The sequence below is a fragment of the Odocoileus virginianus genome, chromosome 16 (assembly GCF_023699985.2).
Source record: "Odocoileus virginianus isolate 20LAN1187 ecotype Illinois chromosome 16, Ovbor_1.2, whole genome shotgun sequence".
NCBI classification, from domain to species: Eukaryota; Metazoa; Chordata; class Mammalia; order Artiodactyla; family Cervidae; genus Odocoileus; species Odocoileus virginianus.
This window is the reverse complement of record NC_069689.1, coordinates 58609455-58623093: the sequence shown is the minus strand read 5'-3', so window position 1 is coordinate 58623093 and position 13639 is coordinate 58609455. Positions and strand designations below refer to the sequence as shown.

Here is a 13639-nt window from a genome sequence, read left to right as displayed (position 1 = left end):
GACAGGGAATACTGGTGTGCTGGAGTCCATGGGGTCACAAAGAGTTGGACACAACTTAGCAACTGAACAATAGCAACAAAGAATTAAAAAGGTTCATAAAATGAAAACCTTTCATAAAATGAAGTTTATGAAAATTTAAAACTTCAAGAAATTAAAAATTTCATCAAATTAAAAACTTTCTCATAATATTAAAATTATAAAATTATTTATAAAACTAAGAATTTCTACTCCATGAGACACCTTATTCAGAAAATCAAAAGATGAACCACAGACTGGAAAAAATCATTTCCAAAACACATATCGAATAAAGAATCTGTACTCAAATTAGATCAAACAGCCCCATTTACACTTGGTAAGGACTAAAAAACATACTGAGGATGAGATGGTTGGATGGCATCACCGACTCGATGGACATGGGTTTGAGTAAACCCCGGGAGTTGGTGATGGACGGGGAGGCCTGGTGTGCTATGATTCATGGGGTCGCAAAGAGTCAGACATGACTGAGTGACTGAACTGAACTGAAAAAACATATCTAGCCAAAGAATATAAACAGATATGCACATAGATCTTTTGATCACGATATAATTTTTATATCTCTGTAGATTTTAACATCTCTGGGTAGATAGATATTTATATCTCTCAGTAGATAAATATATATATCTCTATGTAGATAGATATTCCATAAAATTAAAACTTCCATAAAAATAAGTTTCATAAACTGAATAACTGGCATAAATTGAATAATTTTCATAAAATTAATAACTTTCATACAATTAATAACATTCATATTACTCAGTTCAGTTGCTCAGTCATGTCCGACTCTTTGTGACCCCATGGACTGTAGCACGTCAGACTTCCCTGTTTATCACCAACTCCCAGAGTTTACTCAAACTCATGCGCATCGAGTCGGTGATGCCAAAAATACATCTCATCCTCTTTTGTCCCCTTCTCCTCCCACCTTCAATCTTTCCCAGCCTCAGGGTCTTTTCAGATGAGTCAGTTCTTCACATCAGGCGGCCAAAGTATTGGAGCTTCAGCTTCAGCATCAGTCCTTCCAATGAATATTCAGGACTGATTTCCTTTAGGATTGACTGGTTGGATCTCCTTGAAGTCCAAGGGACTCTCAAGAGTCTTCTCCAACTTCACAGTTCAAAAGCATCAATTCTTTGGCACTCAGCTTTCTTTATAGTCCAACTCTCATATCCATCCATCCTGACTACTGAAAACTGTAGCTTTGACTAGACAGTCCTTTGTTGGCAAAGTAATGTCTTTGCTTTTCAATATGCTAAGTTGATCATGGCTTTACTTCCAAGAGCAAGTGTCTTTTAATGTCATAACAGCAGTCACCATCTGCAGTGATTGTGGAGCCCCCCAAAATAAAGTCTCTCAGTTTCCATTGTTTCCCCAAGTATTTGCCGTGAAGTAATGGGACTGAATGCCATGATCTTCATTTTCATATTATTCACTTCCATACAATTACTCACTTTCATATGACTAAAAACTTCACCAGAAAATTAAAAACTTCCTCAGAAAAATAAAACTTATAAAATTATTTATAAAATTAAAATCTTTCACTCTATGAAACATCTTATTCAGAAAATCAAATAATGAACCACAAACTGAAAGAGACTATTTCCAAAACACATATCAATCAGATAAAGGATCTATACTCAAATTATACCAAACAACTCCATTAGAATTTGGTAAGGATCAAAACACAAACCTGGGGAAAAAAAGGTAGATAATAAATAAGGAAGGAAGAAGGACTAGGGTGGGGTAGAGACAGCCCCTTGAGACAGCGAACCCTAGGATCTGGTGTTCCCACACCTGGTCAATTTCCTGAGAAAACCATCATTCAAACAGGCATGTGCACCCCCACCTTCATTATACCACTACTTACAATAGTTAGATCAAATATTAAAGAAATGTGGTATGTATATTCAGTGGGCCATTAGTCATGAAAGCCACCACTGAAATTATGATATTATGCCACTGGTCACCACAAGGTTGAACCCTGGAGGATCAAACTCTAAGTGGAGTCAGCAACAGAGGAAGAAAATAGCAGATGATGTCCCTTCTAGGGAAAGTTAAACAAAGAGATACACTAGAAGTAATTTACAACACCAAAGGAGACTCAGAGCTTCAAACACAATAAAAGAATCCAGGAAATAAAAAGGAAAGGGCTAGGGGTAAATTAGGAGGTTGGTACTAATGTATGCACAGAAATCTGTATCTATGATAGATAATCCACTAGGATTGTCTCCTTCCTTCTTTCCACCTATACACTGAAATCTGTATCTCTAACATATACACAGAAATCTGTATCTGTATTAGCGAATCCACAAGGATTATCTCCTGCCTGCCTTTCTTCCTTTTTGCTTTTTCCATTTACATACACAAACACTTATCTCTCACATATAAATACCCGTCACCATAATAGATAATCCACAAGGACTATCTCCTTCCTTTGTTCCTTGCACATACAAAAAAATTTGTATCTCTAATAGTTACTCCACAGGAACCTGATGTTCATCACAGAGAATTTTACTCCACCTTGTTCAATAACCTCTATGGCAAAAGAATTAATAAAAAGTACAAATATGCTCTTTGATTATGTCATAACCGAACCAGTCCATTGTACACATTGCGATGAAAGGAGAAAAAGGAGGAACAGGTTTTTCTCTTTCCCTTTCCTGAGAACAAAGAAGATAAAAAGTGAGCAGGCCTGAACATTCCTAGTTGTGTTTTTACTTTAACTGCTCCTAACTCTGCAGGTCTGTAACTGAGTTCGCTTTTCTCCTCCCTAACTCTGCAGGAGCTACAATTCACACTTCTTCTTTTGACTCTATGTTAAGCACATCTCCTCTCTGCTTACAACACCCTTCCGCTTGGAGTTATACATCAGAAAGAAGGCCACAGGGCCACTGAACTGCCGGACACAATAACTGAGTTACTGACGCCAGCCTGTGATGGTCTTTGAAATCATTAAATGAAAACATCCTGCCATATTAATAAACAAGAAACATCACCACCATCAGTGATTTCTGGTCTCCAAATGTGAATGAGGGCTCCCCAAACTGTGATCCAGGGAGTGTTGCCACCCCCCCCCCCCCCATGGTGATTGCTGAGGAGCTAGGGGAATGCAAGAAGCAAGGTGAACAAGGAAACAGGATTGGCCCCAGATGGCTAAGGTGCATGTGAAAGGAATGAATTCATTGAGCCCAGAGGCTTGCATCTTACCATACATAGAATGCTAAATTCCATAACTTGATACCTGATCTTTGATGCTCAGACTGCATGCTCTCTTTGTGGCAAACTTGCATATAGCCTGACTTACCCTCTGCCTCCTTGGAGCAGTTTTCTCAGAGCTACTGCGATGCTGTCTCCAGAGCTTGGGGTCCTAAACATTTGCACCAAATAAAATAACTCTCTACTTTCAGGTTGTGACTATATCTTTTAGTCAACAAAACAGTGCACGAGGAAGAAATCAAGATCTGCCACCTTTGTCCCTCATCTTATATAAGCCCCTAGACTCCTCGTGGAGCGGGGGCACAGTTCTTGAGGCATGAGACTACTGTCTTCCGCTCTTTGCCGGCTGAGAACTAAAACCACCTTTCTATTTCCTCCAAACTCTCTCCGTATTTTTCATTCGGCTTCGGTGGACAGAGAGGCCGAGCTTTTGGCCAGCAACACACTGAGGACAAGCACAGAACTGCAGATCGACTAGACTTCCGCAGCGTCGGCACGAGATTAAAGGAAAGAAGAGTAATGTCTAGTTTATTCCCTCTGACCTGCCGGACTCAGGATGCTATTTGATTCCAGGAACATGATTCGGCCTGAATTCCAGGGCTGGGCTAGTGTGGGGTCTAGACAGCCAGGCAGGATGCTCTTCACTGAGATCTGTTTCAATCCTGTACTGTCTCTGGTTTTCTCTGGCTGAGACCAGAATCCCTAGTGCAACCCATTGATGGTGGCCTGATCCTCTGGCCTCAAGGATCAGGGTAAAATCACCAAGTGTCCAGGGCCCTGGCGCTGGGGTCCCCAGTTCAAGCATCCTTCCTGAGAGTGCAGTCTCCTAGGCACCCCAGCAGGGAGCGGTGCCCCAGGTAGGCATGAGCCTTGAGGGGAGGGGTGAAGCTTTAGGGGGAAGAAGCAGTGAGACTCAACTCAAGGCCTCGAGGGTTTGCTCAGTCACATTCCGCTCAAATTTATGGCCCAGGAACTGACCTTCCCTAAGGCTCTGGTTGCAGGTGGAACCAGAGCTGGGCATGAAGAAGTGCTGCCATCACTTGGGCATTTCCTGTAACTACAACTTGCCCACCAGTGTTTACTGGCACCTGTGTGGCTGTTAATGACTGCTGCCCTCTGGAAGGGTCCTGGGGTGGGTACCGCAGAAATAAATTCTGAACATAACTGCCTTTCCAGAAGCAGCTTGCAACAGGTAAAATTTCCTCACACCCTTTATGAAAAGGAAAAAAAAAACCCAGATGGCCGCAGGACAAGCGCTCCACATTCCCAAATATTACAGGAGGAATGCCGATCAAAACGACAACAAGAAATCAAATCCCACCTGTCAGAATGGCCATCCTCACAAGTTGACAAATAATAAATGTGGGAGAGAGCTGGGAGAAGAGGGAACCTCCCTGCATGGTCAGTGGGAATGGACATTGGCAACAGCCACTAGAAAGGACAGATTCCCTGTGCCAGAAAAAAAAAACTTTCCAGAAAACTAAGCGTAGGATATTGACTTCCCACATGTGAACCTAAATCCTGAGAGAATCATTCAAAAAGACAAATGCACCCCTATGTTCATGCAGCACTACTTCCAATAGCAAGAGAGACTCAATAAAACATCAGTGACAGATTAAATATTAAAGAAATGTGGTACATATATACAATGGGCTATCACTCAGATATAAAAAATTGCCACTGAAATTATGAAACTATGCCACTGGTCACAAGGATGTACCTTGGAGGATCATACAGTAAGTGGATTCAGCAACAGAGGAATAAAATAGCAGATGATGTCCCTTCTAGGCAAAGTAAACACACACTTACACATACAAAAAGAGAGAGAGATATAGTGGAAGTAATTTACAACACAAAAGGAGACTCAGAGATTTATACACAAAGAAATGCAGGGAAAAAATGGAAAGGGCTAGGTCTGAATTAGGAGATCGGTACTGACGTATACACAGAAATCTGTATCTGCATTAGCTAATCCACAAGGATTATCTCCTTCCTTACTTTCTTCCTCTTATGCTCATTATAGAGAAACATTTATCTCAAACACATACATAGAAATCTGTGGCTGTTACAGATAATCCACAAGGACAATCTCCTTCTTTTTTCCCTTGCACATGTACAAAAATCTGTATTTCTAATGAAGAGTCCACAGGGACCTGATAATCATCACAGAGAGGTTTATGAATTTTGTTTAATAAAGTCTATGGCAAAATAATTTTTTTAAGTACAAATATGCTGTATCTGTCCTAATAATTCAGTATGTTGCCCACTGATTGAGTGATAGTTGCTCAGTCATGCTTGACTCTTTGCAACCCCACGGACTGTAGCCTGCTAGGCTCCTCTGTCCATGGAATTCTACCGGCAAGATTACTGGAGTGGGTTGCCATTTCCTTCTCCAAGGGATCTTCCTGACCCAGGGATCCTGCATTGCTGGAGAGTCTTTACCATCTGAGCCACCAGGGAACCCTGCTGCTGCTAAGTCACGTCATTTCGTGTCCAACTCTGTGCGGCCCCATAGACGGCAGCCACCAGGCTCCTCTGTCCCTGGGGTTCTCCAGGCAAGAACACTGGAGTGGGTTGCCATTTCCTTCTCCAATGCATGAAAGTGAAAAGTGAAAGTGAAGGCGCTCAGTCATGCCTGACTCTTAGCGACCCCATGGACTATAGCCTACCAGGCGCCTCCATCCATGGGATTCTCCAGGCAAGAGTACTGGGGTGGGTTACTGTTGCCTACTCTGGGGAACTCTACTATTAAGAGACATTTCTAAGTATAAAGACAGGTCAACTTAAAAAGTATCAGCAGATACATGCTTGACTTTATCTTATAATCTTAGACAATACATTAGAATATGTAATGAATCCATACACATTTCCCAAAGGAATAACCAAGACAGAAGTAGCAATAAAGTTATAAATGACAGTCATCAATCAGACGAAATAATTTAGATGAAGCTTTTCTCTCTGGAAGAGATGGGGACTGGGCAGTGGTCAGGAAGGAAATACAATGTGTTTTTAACTTTGTCTGAAAAGTAACGTTCAGCTCCACCTTGCTGAACATAGTTCTGTTTTTGCCAAATAAATCCCCTACTTCAAACTGCTGTCCGAATGCCTTATTAAAACTCTGCTCCTGGCCTTGTTTTGGAATCTGCTACTTTCGTTGCCACTTCCTGACCACTGTCTGCAGCTTCTCCTTCCTTCTCGTTGTCCCCTGACACCTCGGTCGCCCTCGCGCTGTCCCCTGAAGCCTCGATTGCCTTCCCGCTGTCCTCGGAAGTTGCGATATCCTTCCCGTGGACCTTCCAGCTCTGGCTGCTCTGTGGCCACAGAAAGCTGCCAGCGCCGTGAATCATGCCACTTTTCCTGTAGTTCTGTTACTGATGCAGTACGGATATCAAAGCAAACCCCATGCTTTCCTTTGAGAAAGACCATTCCCTTCACTTTGGAATCAATAGCCTCACCCAGCTGCTCTTTAAGTTCTTTCCAAGCATAACTACTGTTTGGCACTTCAGTTGAGCACCACAAGATCATGATCACAGAGTCTGCTTTGGAGTTGATCAAGGAACGCTGGTCTACTGACGCGGCACTGGAAACGTGGGCCAGGGCTTCCACAGCTCCCTTCTCCGCAATCAGCTTCTCGGCTGACTGCTTGAAGTGACTAATCGCAGTGGGAGGCACAGAGTCCAGAAGCCTGATGGCGTCTTTGCTAGAGGCTTTCATTATCTCTGTTGCAGAAGGAAGAGCTCTTTGTTTAAATTTAATTCCTGCCCTTTGCTCCACTTGGGCTGACTGGTATTCTTTGTGCTGGTAAAAGCAGATGCAAACCCTGGTCCTCTCAGCTCTACCTGTTCACCCAGAACAATGAATGTGGGATTCCACATCCTTTGGTGGAGAACTTTGAACAACCAGATCAACCTCGGGGATGTCTAACCCATGCGCAGGAATATTGGTTGCAACCAAAACTCCAAAATCACCATTTCTAAAACCTTTCAGGGTGATTTCCCTTTGCTTCTGTGGAATGTATCCGTGTAATGACTGGGCATCCTGTCTTACAGTCACATTCTGTGACAACTTCTGGGCTTCTTTCTTCATTTCACAAAATATGACAGTGCGCCCTTGAAAACCACTGTACACTCTTTCACGTCTCCAGTAACTGCTGTCCTCTGGGTCCAGTGGCACTTGAGAGCCAGATGCTCTCCAGTTATTGTCGTTTTCTGTGTTTTTTTACCAGTCAGGTCCACTTGTTCATACGTAGATTTCATGTATTTCGTAGCAACATTATACACCCAATGGGGCAAGTTGCAGAAAAAAGCAATGTTTGGGGACTGTCTTCGGAATCTCCCTTGTGTGCCACACATAAACTCTCTTCCACTTGATCAGGAAAGCCCAATTCCAACATCTGGTCAACTTCATTCAGGACAATATGCTTAAGTTTGGTGAGATCTAGCTTGCCATTCTGCAGGTGGTCTTTGATATGACGTTTCACCATAAAAACAAGCCACTACCAGCTTTTTTGTGATGTCACTGAAATGTCTGCTTACTTGACTTGCCAACTCCCTTGTGGGTGCAAGAACCAGTACCTGAGGGGCATGACCTCTCTTCCAGGCTTGCAGTTCCCCAAGAAATTTCTCAACCAAAGGGATAGCAAAAGAGAATGTCTTTCCAGTTCCTGTCCATCCCTGTGCAATCAAATCCTTCCCACTATAGACGTAGTGAAACGTCTTTGCTTGTATAGGAAACAGGAAGGTCACCCCATGGGCTTTGGGAAGTTTAGTAGTTTCTTCAGACATGGGGAAATTAGAGAAAGCTCCATCTTTTTGCTCCACAGTCATTGCCTGCTCTAACTCACTGTTTTCTTCACTGGCAGCTTCCTTAGAGTTGGAGTCAGGTCCAGAATCGGGGAATCCATTCTTGAGGTTGGGGCTTTTCTCTTGAATTTCTCCATTTATTTCTTTTTCTTCCTTCATCTTTTTGGGCTTAGGTGCACCTGATTCTTCCTCACAGGGCTCTTAATTTTTTATAACTTTTTTGGTTTTAAGAGAAACAATTGTCTTTTCACAGGCCTCCTTTGATTTTTTTCAAACTTTGGTTTTAGGAGAAATAATGTCATCTTGGGATGGCTCCTCTTTGTTTTTTGACTTTTTAGATTTAGGAGAATTCATGTCAACCTCAGAAGGCTCTGCTTTCATTTTAACCTTTGTAGCTTTGGGAGAAATCATTTCTTCCTTTTGACTTCCTCTTCAGTCTTCCTAGATTTTGACTTCTCTTTTTTACCTTTCTTCTCATTTTGCTTTCTTGGCATCTCCACTTTTGCCATGGCTGCATCTGACTCCAAATCCGCGTCACTAAGAAGTTTCCCTGGCACCACTCACACAAGCTGTGTAGGCCGACCAGTCTCAGTTGCTGAGGACAAGCACAAAACTGCAAATTGACGAGACTTCAACATGGCACTGGCATGAGACAAAACAAAAAGAGAGAAATATAGTGTTAGTTTATGCCCTCCGACCTCTGCGACTTGCGCTGCTACCCCGTCCCTGGACCCTGAGGAGACTCAGTCCCAGGGCCGCACTGGGGCGGGGCTGACGCAGCCGCGCAGGGTGCCCTGCACTGAGAGTCCTTCCTCTTAAGCCGGTACTGTCTGGTTTTCTCTGGCTGGGGCCAGAATCCCAAGTGCACCCCAGTGATAGGCCTGCCCCTCTGGCCTCGAGGATACAGAGTAAAGCCACCAAGTATCCAGCGCCCTGGTGCTGGGACCCCAGCTGAGGACTCCTTCCTGAGAGTGCAGCCTCCTAGGCACCTCAGCAGGGAGCGGTGCCCCAGGTGGGCATGACTCTGGAGGGGAGGGGTGAAGCTTTAGGGGGAAGAAGTAGGGAGATTCAAGCCCTTGGGTGTTTGCTCAGGCACATTCCACCCTAATTCACAGCCCAGGAAGCCGACTTTCCCTAAGGCTCTGGGTGCCGGTGGAGCCAGAGTTGGGCATGAAGAAGTGCTGCCGCCTTGTGGACACTTCCTATAACTACACTTGCCCATCAGTGCTGTCGGGCACCTCCAATTAGGAAGGCCTGCTGCTGCTGCTGCTGCTAAGTCGCTTCAGTGTCCGACTCTGTGCGGCCCCATAGACGGCAGTCAACAGGCTCCGCCGTCCCCGGGATTCTCCAGGCAAGCACACTGGAGTGGGTTGCCATTTCCTTCTCCAGTGCATGAAAGTGAAAAGTGAAAGTGAAGTCGCTCAGTCGCGTCTGACTCTTTGCGACCCCATGGACTGCAGCCCACCAGGCTCCTCCGTCCATGGGGTTTTCCAGGCAAGAGTACTGGAGTGGGGTGCCATCGCCTTCTCCGTAGGAAGGCCTAGCCAGGCTTTACTGACTACGCCAAAGCCTTCGACTGTGTGGATCACAATAAACTGGAAAATTCTGAAAGAGATGGGAATACCAGACCACCTGACCTGCCTCTTGAGAAACCTGTATGCAGGTCAGGAAGCAACAGTTAGAACTGGACATGGAACAACAGACTGGTTCCAAATAGGAAAAGGAGTACGTCAAGGCTGTGTATTGTCACCCTGCTTATTTAACTTATATGCAGAGTACATCATGAGAAATGCTGGGCTGGATGAAGCACAAGCTGGAATCAAGATTGCTAGGAGAAATATCAATAACCTCAGATATGCAGATGACACCACCCTCATGGCAGAAATTGAAGAGGAACTAAAGAGCCTCTTGATGAAAGTGAAAGAGAGTGAAAAAGTCGGCTTAAAGCTCAACGTTCAGAAAATTAAGATTATGGCATTTGGTCCCATCACTTCATGGGAAATAGATGGGGAAACAGTGGAAACAGTGTAAGACTTTATTTTTTTTGGGCTCCAAAATCACTGCAGTTGGTGACTGCAGCCATGAAAATAAAGGATGCTTACTCCTTGGAAGGAAGTTATGACCAACCAAGACAGCATATTAAAAAGCAGAGACATTACTTTGCCAACAAAGGTCCGTCTGGTCAAGGCTATGGTTTTTCCAGTGGTCATGTATGGATGTGAGAGTTGGACTGTAAAGAAAGCTGAGCACCAAAGAATTGATGCTTTTGAACTGTGGTGTTGGAGAAGACTCTTGAGAGTCCCTTGGACTGCAAGGAGATCCAACCAGTCCATCCTAAAGGGGATCAGTCCTGGGTGTTCATTGGAAGGAATGATGTTGAAGCTGAAACTCCAATACTTTGGCCACCTCATGTGAAGAGTAGACTCATTGGAAAAGACCCTGATGCTGGGAGGGATTGGGGGCAGGAGGAGAAGAGGAAGACAGAGGGTGAGATGGCTGGATGGCATCACCGACTCGATGGACATGAGTTTGAGTAAACTCCGGGAGTTGGTGATGGACTGGGAGGCCTGGCGTGCTGTGATTCATGGGGTTGCAAAGAGTTGGATCCGACTGAGCGACTGATCTGAACTGAACTGATGGGGCTGTTACAGGACAGCTGCCCTCAGAAAGGTCCTGCAGCAGCTATTAGAGATAAATTCCAAACACAATCAACTTTCAAGAAACCAGTTTCAAAGGTCAATTTCCCCCATACCCTTTAAGGAAAGAAAAAAAGAACACAAACAACCACAGGACAAGATGCTCAGCATCCTGAATCATTACAGGAGTGATGCCGATCAAAATCACAACAAGAAATCAACAAGAAATCAAATCCCATCTGACAGAATGGCCATCCTAACTGTCTGCAGACAGTACATGGAGGAGAGAGCCAGGAGATGATGGAATCCCCCTTCGTGTTTCCTGCGAACCGATGCTGGCAACAGCCCTTTGAAGGGACAGTGCCTGCACGGGCCAGAACAAAACAGTCAAGAGAACTAAAGCTAGAATTCTAATACCTACACCTGGGCCTACACTTAGAAAAACTTTCATTCAAAATTACACATGCACCTCAACTTTCACTGTAGTGGTACCTCCAACTGCCAAGACACAGACCCAAGAAAAGTCCACTGACAGATAAAACCTTAAAGAAATGTGGTGCATACATACAAGGGGCCATTGCTCAGACCTCAAATATAGCCACTGAAATTGTGAAATGATGCCAGTGTTCCCCACAAGCACGAACCTTGGAGGATAATACACTAAGTGAAGCCAGCAACAGGGGAAGAAAATAGCAGATGATGTCCCTGGAGGGCAAAACTGGGAAAAAAAAAAGACATACAGAGGAAGTAATTTACAACATAAAAAGAGACTCAGATCAAACACAAAGAACTGTTAAAAGAAAAACAAACAAACAAAAAAAGAAAGTGGCAGGTACATATTAGGAGGTTACTACTACCTTATCCACAGAAATCTGTATCTATAATAGATAATCCACAAGGACCTGATTTTCAGCACAGGAATTCTATTCAACCTTGTTCAATAACCTCTATGGCAAGAGAATGGATAAAAAGAACAGATATGCTGTATATATATATGTCTTAACTGAATCAGTGGACTGTGCACTGAGAATCACAAACCTGCAAATTGACTACAACATAGCATTGGCATGAGATTAAAGAAAAGAAAAAGAAAAGTAATGCCTCTTATATCCCCTCTGACCTCACTCTCTTGTGCTACTAGCCCCTCCCTGGACCCTGAGTAGAATAGAGTCCCAGGGCTGCACTGGGGTGGGGTTGAGACAGCCGGGCAGGGTCCCCTTCATAGAGACACCTCTTAAACCTGTACTGCCTGTTTTTTTCTGGTTGGGACAAGCATCCCTATTGCGCCCAACGATGGTGGCATAGTCCACTGGCCTCGAGGATAAAGGGTAAATCTACCAAATATCCAGGGCCCTGGCACTGGGGTCCCCTGCTGAAGCCTCCTTCCTTGAGGGTGCAGCTTCCTAGGCACCTCAGCAGGGAGTGGTGCCCCAGGCAGGCATGAATCTTGAGAGGAGGGGTAAAGCTGTAGGGGAAAGAAGTAGTGAGACTCAAGCACTTAGGTGTTTGCTCAGACATATGCCACTCTAATTCACTGGGCCAGGAAGCTGACCTTCCCTAAGGCTCTGGTCGCAGATGGAACCTGACTTGGGCATGAAAAAGTGCTGCCTCCTTGTGGACATTTCCTGTAACTACAACTCAATCTTTTGTGCTTACTGAGGCTGCTGCTGCTGCCAAGTCGCTTCAGTCGTGCGACCCCATAGACGTCCCTGGGATTCTCCAGGCAAGAACACTGGAGTGGGTTGCATTTCCTTCTCCAATGCATGAAAGTGAAAAGCGAAAGTGAAGTCGCTCAGTCGTGTCCACTCTTCGCGACCCCATGGACTGCAGCCTACCAGGCTCCTCGGTCCATGGGATTTTCCAGGCAAGAGTACTGGAGTGGGGTGCCGTTGCCTTCTCCGTTTGTGCTTACTGGCACCTCCAGTTCACAAGGTCTGTGGGCTGTTAATGACAGCTGCCCTCAGGAAAGGTCCTGGGACGGTTATAGAAGAAATAAATTCCAAACACGATGAACTTTCAAGAAGCCAATTGCAACAGGTAAATTTTCCTCACATCCCCCTAATCTCCAAATGGCCACAGGACAAGATGCTCAACATCCCCAGTTATTGCAGGAGGAATGCCAGTCTAAAAACCAACAAGAAATCAATCCTCACCTGTCAGAATGGTCATCCTCACAAGTCTACAAACAATGAACAGGGGAGAGAGCTGGGTGGAGAGGAAACCCCCCAGCACGGTCAGTGTGAATGGACACTGGAAACAGCCCCTAGAAAGGACAGTCTCCTCAGGCCAGAAACTGAAGCTTCAAAAGAGCTCAGCCCATGGTCCGACATACCCACACCTGGGCCTGTATCCTGAGAAAACCATCAGTGAAAAAGACACAGGCACCCCATCATTCACTACAGCACTGCTTCCCAGAGCCAAGACACAGAAGCAGCAAGATCTCACCCGATGGATTAAAGGTTAAAGAAGATGTGTACATACATACAATGGACTATTACTCAGTCATGAAAAATGGCCACTGAAATTGTGCCAATAATTGTCACAAGGATCGACCCTGGAGGATCATAGACTAAGCAAAATCAGTCAGATGGAGAAAGACAATAACATATGATGTCCCTTGTAGGCAAAATACAAAAAGAGATACAAAGGAACATATTTACAACACAAAGAGTGATTCTGAGAATTCAACACAATCAGAAGTTTCCAAGAAAAAGTGAAAGAGTAAGGATGAATTAGGACATCAGGGCTAAGATGGTATACATAGAAATCTGTATCTATAATAGATAATCCAGAAGAATTATCTCTTTCCTTCCTTCTGAATATACACAGAAATATATATCTCTCTAGATACTCAGGAAGGACCTGATGGTCAGCACAGGGTACTTTACTCGACCTTCTGCAATAATCTCTATGGCAACAGAATCCAAAAAACAGATATGCTGTATGTATATG

General features: G+C 44.3%; 1 pseudogene; it reads right to left on the bottom strand.

Moving 5' to 3' along the window:
* Positions 1–6012: 6012 nt before the first annotated feature.
* LOC110127364 (nucleolar RNA helicase 2 pseudogene) lies at positions 6013–8602 on the bottom strand (annotated as a pseudogene).
* Positions 8603–13639: the final 5037 nt, after the last annotated feature.